At 45.2% G+C, this 13,838-nt stretch overlaps 1 long non-coding RNA gene across 1 annotated transcript in view; it reads right to left on the minus strand.

The window, feature by feature from the left end:
- Window positions 1-5,056: 5,056 nt before the first annotated feature.
- LOC144888313 (uncharacterized) overlaps window positions 5,057-13,838 on the minus strand; it is a 15,128-nt gene continuing 6,346 nt past the window's right edge. The window contains exons 2-3 of the long non-coding RNA XR_013620906.1: window positions 5,574-5,606; window positions 5,057-5,424 (exon numbers count right to left, since the gene is read on the minus strand). This is a non-coding gene — a long non-coding RNA (uncharacterized LOC144888313). The remainder of the gene's footprint in view (window positions 5,425-5,573; window positions 5,607-13,838) is intronic.

Below are 13,838 nucleotides of genomic sequence, written 5' to 3' on the forward strand. Positions count from 1 at the left end.
ATCTTAAACTTATTATTCGCTCTCTTCATCTTAAACTTATTATTCGCTCTCTTCATCTTAAACTTATTATTCGCTCTATTCATCTTAAACTTATTATTCGCTCTCTTCATCTTAAACTTATTATTCGCTCTCTTCATCTTAAACTTATTATTCGCTCTCTTCATCTTAAACTTATTATTCGCTCTCCTCATCTTAAACTTATTATTCGCTCTCTTCATCTTAAACTTATTATTCGCTCTCTTCATCTTAAACTTATTATTCGCTCTCCTCATCTTAAACTTATTATTCGCTCTCTTCATCTTAAACTTATTATTCGCTCTCTTCATCTTAAACTTATTATTCGCTCTCTTCATCTTAAACTTATTATTCGCTCTCCTCATCTTAAACTTATTATTCGCTCTCTTCATCTTAAACTTATTATTCGCTCTCTTCATCAAAAACTTATTATTTGCTCTCCTCATCTTAAACTTATTATTCGCTCTCTTCATCTTAAACTTATTATTTGCTCTCCTCATCTTAAACTTATTATTTGCTCTCTTCATCTTAAACTTATTATTCGCTCTCTTCATCAAAAACTTATTATTTGCTCTCCTCATCTTAAACTTATTATTCGCTCTCTTCATCTTAAACTTATTATTTGCTCTCCTCATCTTAAACTTATTATTTGCTCTCTTCATCTTAAACTTATTATTCGCTCTCTTCATCTTAAACTTATTATTCGCTCTCCTCATCTTAAACTTATTATTCGCTCTCTTCATCTTAAACTTATTATTCGCTCTCTTCATCAAAAACTTATTATTTGCTCTCCTCATCTTAAACTTATTATTCGCTCTCTTCATCTTAAACTTATTATTTGCTCTCCTCATCTTAAACTTATTATTCGCTCTCTTCATCTTAAACTTATTATTCGCTCTCTTCATCAAAAACTTATTATTTGCTCTCCTCATCTTAAACTTATTATTCGCTCTCTTCATCTTAAACTTATTATTTGCTCTCCTCATCTTAAACTTATTATTCGCTCTCTTCATCTTAAACTTATTATTCGCTCTCTTCATCTTAAACTTATTATTTGCTCTCTTCATCTTAAACTTATTATTCGCTCTCTTCATCTTAAACTTATTATTTGCTCTCCTCATCTTAAACTTATTATTCGCTCTCTTCATCTTAAACTTATTATTCGCTCTCTTCATCTTAAACTTATTATTCGCTCTCTTCATCTTAAACTTATTATTCGCTCTCTTCATCTTAAACTTATTATTCGCTCTCTTCATCTTAAACTTATTATTCGCTCTCTTCATCTTAAACTTATTATTCGCTCTCTTCATCTTAAACTTATTATTCGCTCTCTTCATCTTAAACTTATTATTTGCTCTCCTCATCTTAAACTTATTATTCGCTCTCTTCATCTTAAACTTATTATTCGCTCTCTTCATCTTAAACTTATTATTCGCTCTCTTCATCTTAAACTTATTATTCGCTCTCTTCATCTTCCACGTCTTTGCCTTTTCTGGTCCATTTTTCCTCTATATACCTCAAACTTCATGCACTGTTGTTTCCAATCGATGTCATCAATCGAACTTGGTTTCTGAGATAGTTATAAAAACATGAGCATTAAAAAAAATACATTATTGAATGATTATCACAGGGAGCAGAAACTGAAGGTTTTGAGGTCATATCCAATGTTTATTCACGTGTCACATTACATTCAAATCTTTCGCAGGTTACGCACTAGCTTGGAGGACACGTACCTCCTGCAAAGTCCAAAGTACACAAACCCCCATTTCAATCTACTTTGTCGATCACACAAATGTTTTGATCCACGACGTTGATCACCCACTTGTCTTTAATTTTGGATGTCGCATGTTGCTGGAAAAACAAAACAAAAGATCTGGGGTGACTCGATAAAACATGAAATAATTTTCATTCAAAAGCTACTTCGGTTTAAAAAGAAAGCGCACAAGAAAAAGCAGCGATGTAATGAAGTACCGCTCCCCTGTTCTTCGACCAGGTGAATGATCTGCTCGGTACCTGGCGAGCATTGTTTGGACCAGCAACATTTATGACAGGAACCAGGAACAAGCCCTGGAATAATAATAATAATAATAATAATAATTCATTTATTTTGTATAGCGCTTTTCCAGAAGCCCAAAGGCGCTTTGACAGAGTGGCAAACATAATGCATAACAAAACATGAAAACAACAATTGCAAAAAGACAAGAATCAATAGGGAAATATTTAAAGCAAAAGGAGGGAGAAGGAGAAGAGATAATCAGGGGTTAAATGCTGTGGGTTGAATGTTGAATGCAGTGCTGAACAGGTGGGTCTTTAGTGATGTTTTGAATGTGGTGAGTGAGGAGGAGTCTCTGATGGTGTGAGGTAGTGAGTTCCAGAGGGTGGGAGCAGCGATGGAGAAGGCCCTGTCCCCCCAGGATCTGAATTTGGTCCGGATGGAGGGGGTCAGGAGGTTGGTACCAGCAGAGCGGAGGTTGCGGGTGGGAGTGTGTCTGGAGAGGAGGTCAGCCAGGTAGGATGGGGCCAGGTTATGGAGGGCTTTGTATGTCAAGAGGAGGATTTTGTACTGGATTCTCTGGGGGATGGGGAGCCAGTGAAGCTTGTAAAGGACGGGGGTGATGTGGTCACGGGTCCGGGAATGGGTGAGTAGACGGGCAGCGGAGTTCTGAATGTATTGGAGTTTATTGGTGATTTTTGAGGGTGAACCATAGAGGAGGCTATTGCAGTAGTCCAGACGGGAGGTGATGAAGGCGTGGATGAGGGTTTCTGCAGCCGTGGAGGAGAGGGATGAGCGGAGACGGGCAATGTTTTTCAGGTGAAAGAAGGCTGACTTTGTGATCTGTTTAGTGTATTTGTCGAAGGAAAGGGTTTGGTCAAAGATGACGCCAAGATTCCGGATGTGAGGGGAGGTGGATACTGGGATACCGTCGATGTTGAGGGCAAAGTTATGGGTGGATTTTGTGAGCGTTTTTGGGCCAATGATGATTATTTCAGATTTATCACAGTTAAGCTTGAGGAAGTTGATTTGAAGCCAGGATTTTATTTCAGTGATGCAGTTTGTCAGGATAGAGTGGGTGTCGGTGGAGACGGACTTGGTGGAGATGAAAAGCTGGATGTCATCGGCGAAGCAGTGGAATTGGAGACCATGACGGCGGATTAAGTGACCGAGCGGGGACAGGTAAAGGATGAAGAGGAGGGGGCCAAGAACTGAACCTTGGGGGACACCTTGGGGGAGGGGAGCAGTGGGGGATTTGCAGTTATTGATGGAGATGAACTGGCATCTGTCAGAGAGGTATGATTTAATCCAAGAGAGGGCAGTGCCGGTAACGTTAAAGGTGGATTCAAGTCGGGTGAGGAGGATAGTGTGATCGATGGTGTCAAAGGCAGCGCTGAGGTCGAGGAGGACGAGAATGTTGAGGTTGCCAGCGTCAGAGGAGAGGAGAAGGTCGTTGGTGATTTTGAGGAGAGCAGTTTCAGTACTGTGGTTGGAGCGGATTCCGGATTGGAATGTTTCATCCAGGTTATTGGCAGAGAGATGATGTTTGAGTTGAGTGGCTACAGCGCGTTCCAAAACTTTTGACAGAAAGGGTAGGTTGGAGATGGGTCTGAAGTTGTTTAGGGTGTCAGGGTTTAGACCAGGTTTTTTTAGAATGGGGGTAACAGCAGCAATTTTGAGGGAAGGTGGGACGATGCCTGTAGACAGGGAGGAGTTTATTGTTGCAATGATAAGTGGAGAGAGAGCAGGAAGGGAGGCTTTGACAAAGCTGGAGGGGATGGGGTCAAGAGTGCAGGTGGCAGTTTTCATTCCTATGAGGAGTTCAGAGAGGTCAGTAGGGGAGATTGGGGAGAACTGAGACAGGGGATGGCAGGACAAGGGGGGGCAGGTGGTTGGAGGGGGAGCGGGTGCGGCGGTGGTCAAGCTGTTGTAGATGTTGTCAATTTTGCGTTGGAAGAAAGAGAGGAAGGAGATGCAGTTGTCTACTGTGAATGACTGGGTGGTGGTGTTCAGGGGGCGGAGGAGTTTGTTTATTGTCGAGAAGAGTGCTTTTGGGTTTCCGGAGCCAGAGTGGATAATTTGAGAGTAGTAGGCAGAGCGGGCGCGGGAGAGGGCATCTTTGTAGTGTTGTATGTGGTCCTTGTAGGCTTGGGAGTGAACTGTGAGACCCGTTTTATTGCGGAGTCTTTCAAGTTGGCGAGCACGAGTTTTCATCAGGTGGAGTTCAGGGGTAAACCAGGGAGCAGAATGGGTGAAAGAAACTGTTTTGGTTTTTACAGGTGCAAGCTGGTCAAGGCAGGAGGAGAGAGTGTGGTTGTAGTAGTCAGTGAGGTCGGAAGGGGTGTGGAGGTCAATGAAGGGAGAAGTGGACATTTTTTCAGAGAGGGTGGATGAGAATGAGGTAGGTGAAAGAGCGTTTAGCTTACGGAAGTTGATTGTGCGATAATGCCTTGGTGTTGGGGCGGGGATGTTGATGGTCAGAGTGATGGCTAAGTGTTCAGAGAGGGTGAGGTCGGAGCCATAGAGATGGTGCAAACTTAATCCAGTGGAGCAGACAAGGTCCAAAATGTGACCACGGATATGGGTAGGAAAGTCGACGTGTTGAGTGAGGTTAAAGCAGGTGAGTAAATCAGTGAAGTCAGTGGTTATTGTGGAGTCAGTGGAGTCCATGTGGATATTGAAATCACCAAGGAGGAGGATTGAGGGGGAGAGGGAACATAGCTGGGTCAGAAAGTAGGAGAAGTCAGACAGGAATGATGGGTGTGGTTTGGGAGGGCGGTAGACGACAGCCATGACTGACTGCGTGTGACCAGAGAGTTTTAAAGCCAGGTGTTCAAATGATGGAGCAGATGAGATGGAGATGAGGTTGGTCTTGATGTCTTGACGGTGGATAACGGCAATTCCACCACCTCGGCCCTCCGAGCGTGGTTTATTGACGTAGGAATATCCATTGGGTGTGGTGAGGTTAAGTGTGTAGTAGTCCAGAGGTTGTTGCCAGGTTTCGGTGCAATGTGCAAATAATGGTGCAAATGACAAAGTGCAAACCTTGTGATCTGCTTTCTGTCACCGCTGAATTTAATCATTGAAATAGATCGAAATGGACCATGTTCATGTCTAATCAAGTGCAGGGTGAGCCGTGCAACGACTAAACAAACGGCATCCATTTTTATGGTAGTTATACTCATTTCCATTGATCTCAAGCAGTATGTACATCGTGTGCTCGTATCGTTCTCATTACATCAGGTAAAACTGCTCTTCCATTTTCCTTATTATACAAGAATTTTGAAAACATTCCTACAGCGCTTCGGCCGCCATGAAGGGCGTGGCATCTGGTCACGTGACCAGACATAAATAAAAACACGACGTTTTGCAACTTCCTCACAAGAGTCCAGAAACTTTGTCATCTGGACCGAATACTGCAAACAGTAAGAAAAACGTAAATGAAAGCACCACCCGGCCTATAGGATTGTAATGGTATGATAAAAGCAAGGTTCTTTGTTTTGAGCAATACAAGTGTTTTTTAAATGTAAAAAAATGTTTCAAACAAGTTTTCTGAAATACTCACCTTTAGATAATCTGCTAGATTCTCTCGATTCATCTGAAAAATAGTTGTATGAAAAAACCCAGTGTTAGAACATAATCCAAATGAAAGATTCCCACAATACAGCAACAATGAAAAAATTTCAACAATTTCTCTGCCCATGCTTTTTAGAAGAAAAAAAACCCAGCTTTTTTTTTTCTTTTTCTTTTTTGTATACAGAATCGAGTCTCGTGAAAGAGCTAACATTGATTTCACAAACAAATCAAACAGACACACACAGTATATAATAAGGGGAGCGGAAGACAAGATGGGGAGAGAAGGGGAAGCACACAAACACAACATTTGAGGGGAGGGAGAGGGCTTGGGGGGAGGAGGCATGGGAAGGAGGGGGGGGGGGGGGGGGGAGGAGAAGCATAAAACACAAGGACACCAAGGACTTCCAGGACAGAAGTTGATATTTCAAAAAAGTGGATTTGGGGTGAAATTAGCAGGGGGAGAAAAGATCAAGGTTTTGGATGGGGGAAGATAAGAGATAGTGTTTGCCTCAAAATCCTTAGTCCCAAACCCATATCTCTCTGTTCCCACCTTTCCCAGTCGAACCAAACTGCTCCTGGACTCTGTGACCTTCTCTCCTGACAAGGTGGAGGAGTTTTTGTCAAACCTCGACTCTGATTCTGCAACTGGACCAGATGGCATCAGCCCACGGGTCCTAAAATCCTGCTCTGCCGCTCTATCTCACCCTCTCTCTGTTCTTTTCACCCTATCTTTTGCTCAAGGTCATCTGCCAGCATCCTGGAAATCGGCAAACATTACCGCTTTACACAAAAAAGGTGCAAAAACAGATCCTTGCAACTACAGACCAATCAGCCTGCTCCCAATTATCAGCAAAGTCATGGAATCCATCATTGCTTCGGATATGAAATCTTTCCTCTTCTCCAATGGCTTGATCTCTGATCATCAATTTGGTTTCAGACCAGGTCACTCTACTCTGGACATGCTGCTTCTGCTGTCTCAACAATGGATGGAGGTCCTCAATGCCAAACAGGAAATCAGAGCTGTCTCCCTTGACATATCACGTGCCTTCGATACGGTCTGGCACCCAGCTCTGCTCACCAAACTCTCCTCCTATGGTATCCATGGAAATCTCCATGCATGGCTTGCGGACCTCCTCTCTGGTCGTAGTCAACGTGTGGCCCTGAATGGATTTCTCTCATCTCCCCTTCCCGTTCAGGCTGGAGTTCCCCAAGGCAGTGTGCTGGGCCCTGTGCTTTTTCTGGTCTTTATCAATGATCTCTCCGACTCTCTGGAAAATCCTCTGTATCTCTTTGCTGATGACTCCACTCTCTGCCGCTCCATTCCTCTTCCCTCAGATCGGCAGTCTGCAGCCTCCTAACTCTCTGAAGACCTGGACAAAATCACAGACTGGTCAAACATGTGGAACATGTCTTTCAATCCTGACAAATCTCACACTCTTACTATGTCTCTCCGAAAAGATCGACTGGACAACCCTCCCATCTACTTTCTCAACAATCCTCTCCAAGAAGTTCTGTCGCTCAAGCTTTTGGGTCTCACCATTTGCCATGATCTTTCTTGGGAAAACCACATTTCCAAGCTGGCCTCCAAAGCCAGTCGCCGACTGGGCATTCTCCGTCGTGCGAAGTCCTTCCTAGGCACACCTGAGCTCCTCACCACATACAAGGCTTTCATCCGCAGCTCAATGGAATACTGTTCTCCCCTATGGGCTGGTGCTCCTGCCTCACACCTGGCTCGGCTTCACGCTGTTGAATCCAAAGCTTTCAGAATCATTGGAATCTCCCGCGATGAAGCTATCTCTGAGGGCCTTTCACTCACTCACCGCAGGCAGGTAGGTGGTCTTTCTGTCTTCTACCGACTCCTCTCCGGCCTTGCTCCCCCAGCTCTCTCTGTGCTCTGTCCCCCAAATATTCCTACAGGTCGCACAAGATCTGCCAGCCACCCTCTGATGGTTAAACTGCCGAAATCTCGGCTCTCTGCTCACCTTCACTCTTTCATTCCTCTTTTCTCCCGCCTCTGGAACAAACTCCCACACTCACTTCAATCACACTCCTCCCTCCAGGTCTTCAAAACAGCTGTTCACCACCATCTCTTATCTTCCCCCATCCAAAACCTTGATCTTTTCTACCCCCACTAATTCACCCCAGATCCACCTTGTTTGAAATTCCAACTTCTTTCCTGGAAGTCTTGGCAGTGTCCATATGTTTTATACCTCTCCCACCCCCCCCCCCCCCTTCCCATGCCTTCCCCCCAAAGCCCTCTCCCTCCCACAGTTCTCTCCATGTCTCTCGGGCCCTGCTCTCAAATGTTGTGTTTGTGTCCTTCCCCCTCTCTCCCCATCTTGTCTACCGCTCCCGATGTTATTTGTTTTGTGTGTCTGTTTGTCTTTCTGTGTGATTAATGTTCGCTCTTTCACGAGCCTCGATCTTGTATACAAAAAAAAAAAAAAAAAAAAAAAATAGTGGTGAACAGCTGTTTCAAAGACCTGGAGGGTGGAGTGGGATTGAAGAGAGTGAGGGAGTTTGTTCCAGAGGCGGGAGAAAAGAGGAATGAAGGAGTGGAGGTGAGCAGAGAGTCTTGATTTTGGCAGTTTAACCATAAGAGGTTTGCAGGCAGATCTTGTGGGACCTGTAGGAATACTTGGGGGACAGAGTCTAGAGAGAGCTGGGGGTCGAGACCAGAGAGGAGTCGGTAGAAGACGGAAAGACCACCAACCTGCCTGTGGTGAGTGAGTGAAAGGCCCTTGGCGTTAGCTTCAGCGCAGGAGATTCCAATGATTCTGAACGCTTTGGTTTCAACAGCGTGAAGACGAGCTAGGTGTGAGGCAGGATGCACCAGCCCAGAGGGGAGAGCAGTATTCCATTGAGCTGCGGATGAAAGCCTGGTATGTGCTGAGGAGCTCAGGTGTGCCAAGGAAGGACTTCGCACGACGGAGGATGCCCAGTCGGCGACTGGCTTTGGAGGCCAGATTTGAAATGTGGTTTTCCCAGGAAAGATCATGGCAGATAGTGAGACCCAAAACCTTGAGTGACAGTACTTCTTGGAGAGGATTATTCAGAAAGTGGCTGGGAGGGTTGTCCAGTCGGTCTTTTCAGAGAGACATCGTAAGAGTGTGAGATTTGTCAGGATTGAAAGACATGTTCCACTTATTTGCCCAGTCTGTGATTTTGTCCAGGTCTGCAGAGAGTGAGGAGGCTGCAGACTGCCGATCTGTGGGATGAGGAATGGAGCGACAGAGAGTAGAGTCATCAGCAAAGAGCTAGAGAGGATTTTGAAGAGAGTCAGAGAGATCATTGATGAAGACCAGAAAAAGCATAGGGCCCAGAACACTGCCTTGGGGAACTCCAGCCTGAACAGAAAGAGGAGATGAGAAAAACCCATTAAGGGCCACACGTTGACTACGACTGGAGAGGAAGTCCGCCAGCCATGCTTGGAGATTTCCATGGATACCAAAGGAGGAGAGTTTGGTGAGCAGAGCGGGGTGCCACACCGTATCGAAGGCACATGATTTGTCAAGGGAGACAGCTCTAATTTCCTGTTTGGCATTGAGGACCTCCATCCATTGTTGAGAAAGCAGAAGCAGCATGTCCAGAGTAGAGTGACCAGGTCTGAAACCAAATTGATGATCAGAGATCAAGCCATTGGAGAAGAGGAAAGATTTCATATCCGAAGCAATGATGGATTCCATGACTGTGCTGATAATTGGGAGAAGGCTGATTGGTCTGTAGTTGCTAGGATCTGTTTTTGCACCTTTTTTGTGCAAAGCGGTGATGTTGGCTGATTTCCAAGCACATGGCAGATGACCTTGAGCAAAAGAGAGGGTGAAGAGAGCAGAGAGAGGGAGTGAAAGAGCGGAAGAACAGGATTTTAGGACCCATGGGCGGATTCCGTCAGGTCCAGTTGCAGAATCAGAGTCGAGGGTTGATAGAAACTTTTCCACCTTGTCAGGAGGAACTGACACAGAGTCCAGGAGCAGCTGGGTGTGACTGGGTACGGTGGGTACAGAGAGGGTTGGGTTTGGGACACAAGATTTAGAGGCAAACACAGAGTTGAGGCATTCAGCCTTTTCATGTGCGGAGTCAGCCGTGTAGCCGTTTGAGGTGAGGGAGGGGATGGAGGGGGAACAAACACCAGAAACAGATTTGACCAGACGCCACCAGGATTTGGAAGAGGGAGACAGATAAGAGAGTTCGGTCTTGAGAACGGAGAGATGTTGTTTCCTGGCTCTCCTGAGGGTGGACACACACTTGTTTCGGGCTTTGTGAAAGGAAATGAGATTTCCTTCCGTTGGATTTGCTTTCCCGGAGACGAAAGCAAGTTGTTTCTGGGCAATAGCCTCACCACAAGATTCCGTGTACCATGGATGGGAGGAAGGGTATGTCAACTGAAGACGAGATGGGATAAATCCGTGCATGAGAGAGAGAGAGCAATTTACTTTGGAGGAATTCCCAGGATGAGTTGATGTCAGAGGCGGTAGAGATGGGAGACCAGTCCAGATGATTTATGGCTGCTTGAAGACCGTGCCAGTTGGCCTGAGTGAAACGCCAGACTCGTCGATGCTGAGGAGGCTCTCTGAGAAAGGTCAGAGAGATGTCCACTTTAACAAGCACATGATCAGATGAGCCGATTGGAGCAGAAGAAGAGCAACAGACATTTTCAGGGAAGTTAGTCATAACCAAGTCCAGAAGAGAAGATGCTCCGTTGACTGAGATCCGGGTCGGGACATTGACAGATTGTGTCAGTCCCAGTGAGGTGCAGAAGTCCTTTGCTGAAGAGCCATGGCTGGTGAGAGAGGTACCCACACCCAGCCAACTGGCATGGTGACAATTGAAATCACCACATATGAGGAAGAGAGAGTTGGGTTGGGTTGATAGAAGTTGGTCCATATTTTCAGACAGCAAGATGTAGATGGAGTCATCACTGTTTGGTGGACGGTACAACACACATATGAACAAAAGGTGGGAGCGATGGGGAAGCCGTAACCAAAGGTATTCCGGGGGTGAGGTGGAGAGAGGGCAGTGCGGTGCGTGTGAGGAAGAGAGTTTTTTTTATAAAGATAGCAACCCCACCTCCAGGACGAGGCTCAGGTCTATCATACCGGAGGAGGGAGTAACCTGGGAGAGATACCAAGGAATCAGAGACATCATGAAGGAGGAAAGCTTCTGTTAAGCAGATCACGTCTGGTTTGTCAGAAGCAACCTGCATGGAGAGATCAGTCAGGTTTGAGCAAAGGCCCCGGATGTTTGAAGTCCATACCGTTAATGAAGAGGAAGGGGGAGCATCGGATACAGAACGGGGGGGGGGAGGGGTAGGGTAAGATGTGTGTCAGAGATTGTCAGAGGTGTGTCAGAGATTTCAGAATAGCTTGGAGAAAGGGAAGAATGGGGTGGACAATTTCATGGTGATTGGGTGAGGCACAGTGAGGTGTTATTTGAGGAGGGAGAAGAGCGATGCAGAAGGTTGGGGGAGATGGAGGTGAGAGTTAGAAGGGGGAAGAAGCAGGGAGGACACTTTGAGGAGGAGGAGGAGTGAGAGGGGAGTCTCAGAGGGGAGGAGCGAAGTAGAGTCTCAGAGGGGAGGGGTGTGGGGGGAGTTTAGGAGGGAAGGGGCAAGGGGGCAGATTTGAAAGGGATGGGTGATGGGGAAGATTTGGAGGGGAGGGGCAAGGGGGAAGATTTGAAAGAAATGGGTGATGGGGAAGATTTGGAGGAGAGGGGCAAGGGGGTAGATTTGGAGGGGAGGGGTGATGGGGAAGTTTTGGAGAGGAGGGGTGATGGGGAAGTTTTGGAAGGAAGGGGTGATGGGGAAGATTTGGAGGGGAGGGGCAAGGGGGAAGATTTGAAAGGGATGGGTGATGGGGAAGATTTGGAGGGGAGGGGCAAGGGGGAATATTTGAAAGAGATGGGTGATGGGGAAGATTTGGAGGGGAGGGGCAAGGGGGTAGATTTGGAGGGGAGGGGTGATTGGGAAGTTTTGGAGGGGAGGGGTGATGGTGAAGTTGTGGAGGGAAGGGGTGATGGGGAAGATTTGGAGGGGAGGGGTGAGATTGGAGTTTGAAAAGTGTACGATTAATGGGAAACAAACATTTATTGCAAAATGTGTTTCTTGTGACCTTCGAGTCAAAAATACGTTTGAGGACGCTGAAGGAGGGAGAGGTGGAGTGCAGGAGAGTTTCGGGAATGTAGAAAAGAGGAACTGTAAGAGATGGAATTTTTTTTTGGAATGAATAGATTTGGTGAGCAAGTCAAAAGCATCCTTTTATAGAAGAAGAAGAAAAAGGTGTTATAATATACGACAGAATACAGTTCTTCAGGGGAAAGTTTAAACATTTTAAAATTGAGCAGTGAAAACTATCTGGGGAAATGGAAAATGGAAATGGGGGTGAAACACGTGATCAAAGAACGAACGAACAAATAAGAACAACGAATAAGCGAATAAGAACAGGGAAGGAAATTTTTTTTTTTTTTTTTTTTTTTTTTTTGAGTTGAGATTTTAAACAAGGAAGGATGGGGTGAAAGACTGGGACAAAAACAGAGAACGAAAGTAATTGCAGCGCAATCGACGAACCGCTGAGAGAAAAACAAAGCCTCAAGGTCGGACACGGTAGCCTACTAGGCCTCAAAATACGTGACACGAATTAACCGAGGATGTTTTAGATATGGATGAAAAATTAACACCGAGAATGTTACTAAAGACACACTGTAGGTACACACACCGAAAGATAGATACAGTTTCGACAAAAACACAATTGTGAAAAATTGCTTAACTTCGAAAGCGTGAGCGCATGGACAGCTTCGAAAGCGTGAGCGCATGGACAGCTTCGAAAAGACGTGACCTCCAATCATTGTGCATGCGCAAAAGCAGCTCCGTCCATGCGTCCGGCTATTTAAACTGTTGTGCAGAAATTCATGAAACTTGGCAGTTATGATCTCCACATAGCATTAAGATGCGAGAGCAGTATCATGGCAATAAGGTGAGAGAGCAGTATCATGGCAATAAGGTGAGAGAGCAGTATCATTTGTGCGAGAGCAGTATCATGGCAATAAGGTGCGAGAGCAGTATCATGGCAATAAGGTGCAAGAGCAGTATCATTTGTGCCAGAGCAGTATCATGGCAATAAGGTGCGAGAGCAGTGTCATTTGTGCGAGAGCAGCGTCATGGAAAATAAGGTGTGAGAGCAGTATCATTTGTGCAAGAGCAGTATCATGGCAATAAGGTGTGAGAGCAGTATCATTTGTGCGAGAGCAGTATCATGGCAATAAGGTGCGAGAGCAGTTTCATTTGTGCGAGAGCAGTTTCATTTGTGCGAGAGCAGTATCATTGGTGCGAGAGCAGTTTCATTTGTGCGAGAGCAGTATCATTGGTGCAAGAGCAGTATCATTTGTGTCCCTGCCCCAGGAGACGGGGTCAATGCAATTGCAGTCCCAAACTTGGTACCATTTAAGTGTATGTTTACCCTTTAATACAGTTTTACATGATATTTTCAATATGTATACGTTTTAAAATTATCCTTCGAGGAAAATGACAGACAGCATGTCTGCTCTGGGGGTACATGAAAATATTTGATTAATTTCACATTTCAAATCAGAGGGAAGACATTGCTGTAATCTTGCGTTCCTAATGCATCATTGGCAGCAATTGCATCCTTCTTGGTTCTCGATTTTAAAAAACAAAGAACGCCATGCATCTTGTTGCATCATTCCAACTCATTTGTGCATGTGTTATCGTTTTGGTTGTGTGTTCAAAGACTGTATGTAACCCTAAAGGGCAACTGAGTGAGCTTATCAGTTCGAGATCAGTTTGATGTAGTTGAAAATTTATTTTATGTCATAATAGAGCAAAGAATTCCTCTTTTTCCCATTTTCTTTCAAACACCATTTTGTATTGATTTGTTTTTCATAGTTTTTTTTGTTTCACATAGTTTTTACAAAGTTTCCAAAATACCTAGTTGTTTTCTGCATGGCCATTGTTGGTATTTTTACGTTTCAGGCACAACTTTTTCAGTTGTTTTTCTTTGTTCTTTGGATTCTGTTCTGAAATGTCCATCTTTCATTTGTGGTACACCGCTCCTTTCCTATTCCATCTCCAGGCACTGCATGACGTCATTGCCGGGCACCATAGTGGGCCCGACAATGACACGCACTGAAAGGGAGTACTCAGTTTTCACTCCGGTTTCTTGTTGTACACCGCTCCTTTCCTATGCCATCTCCTGGCGCTGCATAACGTCATTGCCAGGCACCGAAGAGGGCCTGGCGA

Source organism: Myxine glutinosa, chromosome 11 (genome assembly GCF_964187855.1).
Source record: "Myxine glutinosa chromosome 11, kmMyxGlut1.1, whole genome shotgun sequence".
In the NCBI taxonomy this organism is placed as follows: domain Eukaryota; kingdom Metazoa; phylum Chordata; class Myxini; order Myxiniformes; family Myxinidae; genus Myxine; species Myxine glutinosa.